The sequence below is a fragment of the Sciurus vulgaris genome (assembly GCF_902686455.1).
Source record: "Sciurus vulgaris genome assembly, chromosome: 13".
In the NCBI taxonomy this organism is placed as follows: Eukaryota; Metazoa; Chordata; class Mammalia; order Rodentia; family Sciuridae; genus Sciurus; species Sciurus vulgaris.
The window spans coordinates 72,380,815-72,387,401 of NC_136474.1; the positions used below are offsets into that span (position 1 = coordinate 72,380,815).

Below are 6,587 nucleotides of genomic sequence, written 5' to 3' on the forward strand. Positions count from 1 at the left end.
GGATCAGGCTTCGTCAATAAGCACATCAGAGAGTGAACAGGAAGGTTCTTCCTCCTGCAAAGACAGAGGCCTCTCTCAGGGCAGAAAGCTGTGAAAAGCAGCATCATTGCCAGAGAACCTGGGTGTGCCAAGCCGGGTCAGCGCTGAGACAGGCTGCAGGCCACAAGAGAACTTGGCTTTGACTAAGCGATGAGCAGAGAGCCAAAGAAAACAACGGGGGGACCCCCACTCCAAGCAGCAACCCCTGCCCCTGCCCAGGATAGATGGTGACCAGTCCTGGTGACTGGCTCTTCCCCAGGGAACAGCGTTTGGAGGAAATGGCCACAGAGCAGCTTTGTATGGATGAACCTCAGGAAGGTCCCTGGTCTCCAGGAAGGAAAAACAGCCAGGATTGAAATCACAACAGTTGGCGACAGTGATGGTCTCCAGGGCAGGGGGGCCTGGCCAGAGACAGGCAGGAAGCAGCAGCAGGGAGGGGTGCAGCAGAGCTGATGCAGGGGTCAGTTTCCCCCTGGCCATCCTGGGACATCTCCTCCAATCTAGTGGCAGGGACAAGGATGGAACTGGGCTCAGTGGGTCTGTTTCCAGGAGAACAAGCCAAGCAACCAGTTGGCCCAGGGTGATGAACACCACCACGTCCTGAGGTGCAAGTACACATGGATAAAAAGGCTTAGCTCTCGCTGACCTTGGCTCATTTTTTTTTTCTTTTCTTTCTTTCTCTCTCTCTCTCTTTTTTTTTTTTTTTTTTTGTACCAGGGATTGAACCCATGAGTGTTCAACCACCGAGCCACATCCACAGCCCTTTTTATATTTTATTCTGAGACAGGGTTTTGCTAAGTTTCTTAGGGCCTCACTGAGTTGCTGAGGCTGGTTTTGAACTTGCGATCCTCCTGCCTCAGCCTCCTGAGTTGCTGGGATCATAGGTATGGACACTCTAGGCTCACACTTTTAAGGACTTATATCTTAGACTTCTTGCCACAAGAAAAGACCGAGGCCATCTTTGCAGAAAGTCACCCACGGTAACAACCTAAGCCAGGAAACAATGCAGACATTCAGACCTGTGCTGTTTTTGCCAGAACCCTCCAAACCTCAGTCCCAGGCCTCAAAATTTTATCCAAACACATTTCACCTCTCAGCTCTGGCACAGTCAGGAAAGGGTGACAACCCTGGCAGCAAGGGGCTCCCAGAAGCCCCCAGATAGTCTGTTGGTGGCTAGAGAGAGGAGAGTCACAGGGAGAATCACAGAGCCCCGTGGTCAGAACTTAAGGCTCTGTTCAGTCTTCCTGGGGCAAGGGGATATTAGTGGATACCTGACCACAGACACTAGGTGGTGCCTTGCCCAAGTGCAGAAGTTCACTCATCTCCCCTATCCACACAGTCATCCATTCTGTCATGCTACAGGCACGTGCCAATTGCCTTTGGTGTTCAATACGTCACTGGCAATAGAGGTTGTCAGTCACTGTCACATACCACTGTCACATGCCTTCTACCCCATCTCTCATTCTGATATTTGCTGGACACTCTGTTCATGCCAAGCAGCAAGACAAGATGGGGGGTCCAGAGGCAAAGGAGACATCTGGCATCAAGGTGCTCCTGTGTTGGGTTAATGATCTCCATCCTTTGAGAAAAGATTGAGTTTGAGGAAATTATGGTTTTCTTGAATGAATGAGACTCATCCATTCATTCAATACCTATTTCTTGAGAGCCAGCGCTGTTGTAAGCACAGCGTGTTAAGTCAGTTTCTCAAGGCTGTGATGAAATACCTGAGGCAGGTCAACTTTTTTTTTTTATTTTGTACCACTGGTTGTATTTTATTACATAACAGCCAGAGGCAAGTTATCTTCAAATAATAATTGCTACAGAGCTACATTCTCTAATTAAACATGTTTTTTCATTTATAGAAGAATCATCCTATTAAAAAATGTTACATTTAACATTCCAAAAAAAGAAAATATATATATATATGTATATATACATATATATATTTACAAGGAACAAAGGCAGTGGCATTATTTTTCTAGTTATAACTTACAGTAAAAGGAAATACAAAAATACTTTTTATAGTCATATAAACTACCTTCTTAAACTATCAAATAAATACATTTAATAACAATCTACTGCTATACTGTGTAGCTACAATTGTGAAATAACTAAAATTTAATATCAGACTCTTGGATTTACAATACTGTATTTTTTCACTGATTTCTTCATTCGCTTAATTTTCTTCCGTAACACTTGATGATCTTGTTTTAAAATATATCGAAAATACCTACAACCTTTTCCTAACAGTATTCCAGCTACAAAAGCTTTCTCACAAGCCAAAACTGTATCTTCCTTCCAATCACTTTGTGCCCAAAAGTAGCTGAAGTGAAAAGTTGGCCACCAGTTTTTCCTGGAGTTCCACTCTTCTTGAACCCACACAAGATGATTCTCCATTAAGAGCTGTCTCAGATATTTAGCCAAGTATTTCCACGCAGTTATGTTCTTAGTGTATCCAGCAAAATCCAAGACTCCAAATAATACTTCCAACCCCAATTTACAGTGCTCTTCTTTTTCTGATTTTCTAAGTAACATATGGAATTCTAGCATCAGTTTATGAGAGGATAAATCTGATACAAAATCTTAAGCACGTTTAACAGTTTCCCTCTAGGTGCCTTTTCTCTCTTTAGAAAATTGTATAAGTATATATGGGCATTCGGATTTGATGGGAACTTTTCATCATATGCATAATTAGTGAGTATCTTTTGGGCTCATCTTGATCACCACAGAATTCCAGTATCTCTACATAACTCTTCACAAAAGGGTCCCAAACTCCAGGAGTTTTAATCAATGCACAAATATTTACAGATGTCTTCCAGCTCTCACTGAGCATATTTTGGGTTGCTGTGCTGTATTCATAATCATCCTCATCAAGCTTTGACAATTCTGTTTTCTTTCTAGACCATGTATAATACTGCAAAAGCCCTTTGTAGGCCTGAACAAGGTTGATTAATATTTCCTGGGAAGATGATTTTTCACCATATCTCCATGTCTCTGCCTGACTTAGATTTCTGTTTGCATCCTCAAGCAATCCATGATGCAGAAGTACAATGCATGTTGTAAGGAGATCTTCAAATAATTCAGGACGCCAATATTTTTCATCCCATCAGCAAAGGTACTGAAAGTCTTCACATTGCTTTTGGGGTGATAAAAGAGAATTTCACTTCCAAGCCTCCAAATAACCTACAGTTTCTAAATGCTTTTGAAGCCAAGGAAAATACATTCCTGTACCAGTGAGCACAGATGTTTCCACCTGGTCATCCTCTGAAATGGAGGATGTATTTCTTCACTGAAATCACTCATATCTATTCCAAACCATCTACAGCCGGAACAATGCGGTAAACCGCCTCCCACTTCCAATACAACTTGAAGAACATGCTCACCAGAAGTCATTAGCGTGCGCTTCCTGTGAGCATGCGCAAAACCTGCCTTGGAGGTGGTACCCACGTTTTTTCGACAGGTCAACTTTATAAAGAAAAGATCTTTATTTAGTTCACAGCTTGGGAGGTTGGAGGGCACAGGGTGCCATTGCCCAGCTCTGAGGAGGCCTCTCCTTGGCTGTATCACTTCATGGCCTTGGCAACAGCAGGAGCAGGAATGGGCGTGTGAGAAAATGTTCACATCTCAAAACAGGAAGCCAGAGAGAGACAGGAGTCCCACAGTCCCTGCTGAGGACACACCCCAGTAACCTAAGGACCTCCCTCCAGGCCACCTCTCTTCAAGGTCCCCAGCACCTCCCAATACTGCCACCCAGGACAGGGAGCTCCCAACACATGACACTTTGGAGAGACATTAAACACCCAAACCACAGCACAGGGGAATGGCCCCTGACCTCAGGGAGGGCACCTTCTGGAGGGGAGAGAGACTAAAACAGGCTCATCCCAGCAGGACTATTTGCTACAGTAAGCAGGTTTAAAGAGACAGAGACATCCCTTTTCATGGTGCTTACTAGAAAAATGAAACTGAGAAGGAGGGACAGTGCCTGCTGGGTAAAGCAGTGACATCTCACACCTCACAGGAGCAGAGCTAAAACAAAGCAGGAAGGATTGCAGAAGGTGGGTCCTGGGACAGAGGAGGTTCTGAAATACTCTTAGAGGGCATCTGAGGGCCCGGCTGGGTGGGAGCCTCACCTTAGATGAAAGGCAGAATTAACTGATTCTAAGACACCCCTCGTGAAACACTTGGTGACCCAACACAAGGCTGTTTAGAATGTGCCTTTCTGTGCACTCAACGCCTCTGTTCCCTGAGTGCACAGGGAGTGGCGAAGGCTGGGGCTTCTTTCCTTCCGCTCTACCTGCCCCTGCTCCTGAGCTCACCCCTGCTCCCAGTGCACGGACAGCTGCTGACCGCCCTGGGCTGCCTGCGCCCTGCTGGGCTCCGTTGCAGATCCAGTGATGAGGCACATCCTCGCCCACGAGTGACAGGAGAGGCCAGAGGAGAGAGAAGCCGCAGTAACTACAGTTGAGACAATACGCTGCGAAACAGTTGTCCCTTCACGGGGCTGCGCTGCCAGTGACGCTCCGCCTCCCTTCTGTCCCTCACTTCCCTGCATCTCCACTCCCTGCTGGAGAGCCCCTGCGCCACTCAACAGTGTCCTTATTCCTTGCCTTGGCGGTTTCTCTCGGAAAGGCCGAGATCTCCTCCTGCGACCCGCTCCTTTACTTCTCCTCTCAGCTCCTTTACTGTGCTTGGCAGGAATGGTGCTCGGGAGCTGGGGTTGCAAGAGGGGAGGGAGGGCGTGTGGCAGGCCAGGAAGCCAGGGCAGGCAGGAGGGCGAGGATGCTGTGGCCCACCAGCTCCGCAGAGTTGAGAAGGGTTTCCGGGCAGAGGCTGCCTTAGGGCTGGTCTACAGGATTCCCTGGGTGGAGCAGAGTAAAGAGTTCCTGGTGGAACTCTTGGGGATGTCGCCGTGCTGAGTAGGACTCTGAGAGCAGAGAGGTTGGAAGGGAGACCAGAGAGGCAGGTGGAGACCATTTCTGAAGGGCCATCAGCCAGCACAGGTGTCAGGGCGTCGTCCCAGACTGTGGGGAACCCTCAAGAGCCAGCAAAGGGCCCCGTGCTTTAGCAGCTGTCAGACGGTGCCACCAGAGCAGGGAGGCAAGGTCTGTGGCCACTGGTCCCTGAGCACAGGGAGGGCCACCCAGGGTCTGGCCTGGGAGGGTTTCTGGAGGAGGTGACCCCAATGCAGTCACACCAGAAGGAAGGTGGGCCCCACAGGTGGAGCATCAGCAGGGCAGGGGAGGGTGATCCGCAGGCCAGCTCCTCCATGGACACCGCCCCACCCCATGGGGAACTGTGCTGAGACAGGATCCACCTCCCTCAGGTTAGCGCCAGATGCCTCCCAGCCCCCAGCCTGCCTGGACCAGCCTTGAGGGTTCACCAGCCCTCTGCCTCTGCCTGGTGCCATCTCAAGGCCAGGACATGCCCCAGGCAGGACTCGGTCCCTGCCCCCACACCAGGCTGGGTCCTGCTCCTATTACCTGGAGGAGCACCAGGTTTGCTCTCTGGCTTAGCGGGGCCTGGTGGAGAAGGGGGTGCAGGGGCCAGGCCTCCCCCTGTCTTCTGCAGCCCCGCCCCCAGGCTACAGGACTTCTCCCTTCCACCCCACACAGGAAACTCACCCCAACACTGGGCCACCCACCCACCTTTTGGGGGCAGGAGAGGTGCACTATACCTCCACAGCGTTGCTCCTTCTAGCCCTAAAGTCATTTTTTGGTGCACAAACATAAAATATATCATGTATGATTTGGTATCACATTTAACATATTTAGATAATTTTTCAGAAAAGAAAACCAACCAAACCTTTCCCCCAAATTTTCCAGTTATTTTCCAGGCCTCCATGGACCCCACCCCGCCCACCCCAGGAGCTCCGCTCTGGGGAGAGGCCCAGAGCAGCCCTGGGTGCGCACGCCTGCCCGCCCCACTGTGGATGTCAAATTGATTAACTTCATCATGGTCGTGAGCTCCCTAATGTTTTTCTTTGAAATGTCTCGGCTCTAAACGATCGTGACCCAAGGCAATTTACAGTTACTTCCATTTTTTTTAATGAAGTCTGATTTAATAGTCGGAATGGTTAATGGCCTCGTCTGTCACACGTAATAAAACAGAGCCTAATTGTGTTTTAAAAAGGCCCTTTTGGTATGAACAGAGGCAACAACTTGATTGAATCGTGAGAGGGCTTTGGTGTGTGCTAAGATGGCTCCCCAAGGGCGCCCGGCACTCCCCCCGAGGTGCCATCCCCGCACCCCTCACCCCCCCCAGTCCTTTCTTCTAAAGAAATTTCATAACTCCCCGAACCAGTTACAGCCCGTGACTGTGTGCCAGCTCCCTCGAGATGCCCATCCGAGGCTCCCCGGGCTCCACACGCCCTCTGTAATTACAGGCCTCTCTGCCCTCCCACGGCAGCATAAGCCCCAGCTCCATTTCACATCTGGGAAAACTGAGGCTGGCTTGCCCCCAAGTCCCCAGGGCAGTGAGTCAGTGGCTCCGTAGACTCTGTTGCCCACTGACTCTCTCCACTCCGTCAGACACCCTGCCACCCTCCTCCC

At 49.5% G+C, this 6,587-nt stretch overlaps 1 pseudogene across 1 annotated transcript; it reads right to left on the minus strand.

Annotated features, from left to right (window-relative positions):
- Nucleotides 1-2,066: 2,066 nt before the first annotated feature.
- Nucleotides 2,067-3,474, minus strand: LOC306642887 (TATA box-binding protein-associated factor RNA polymerase I subunit A-like; annotated as a pseudogene). The gene has a single exon. The product of its transcript is annotated as a TATA box-binding protein-associated factor RNA polymerase I subunit A-like (transcript).
- Between the last annotated feature and the right edge of the window lie 3,113 nt (nucleotides 3,475-6,587).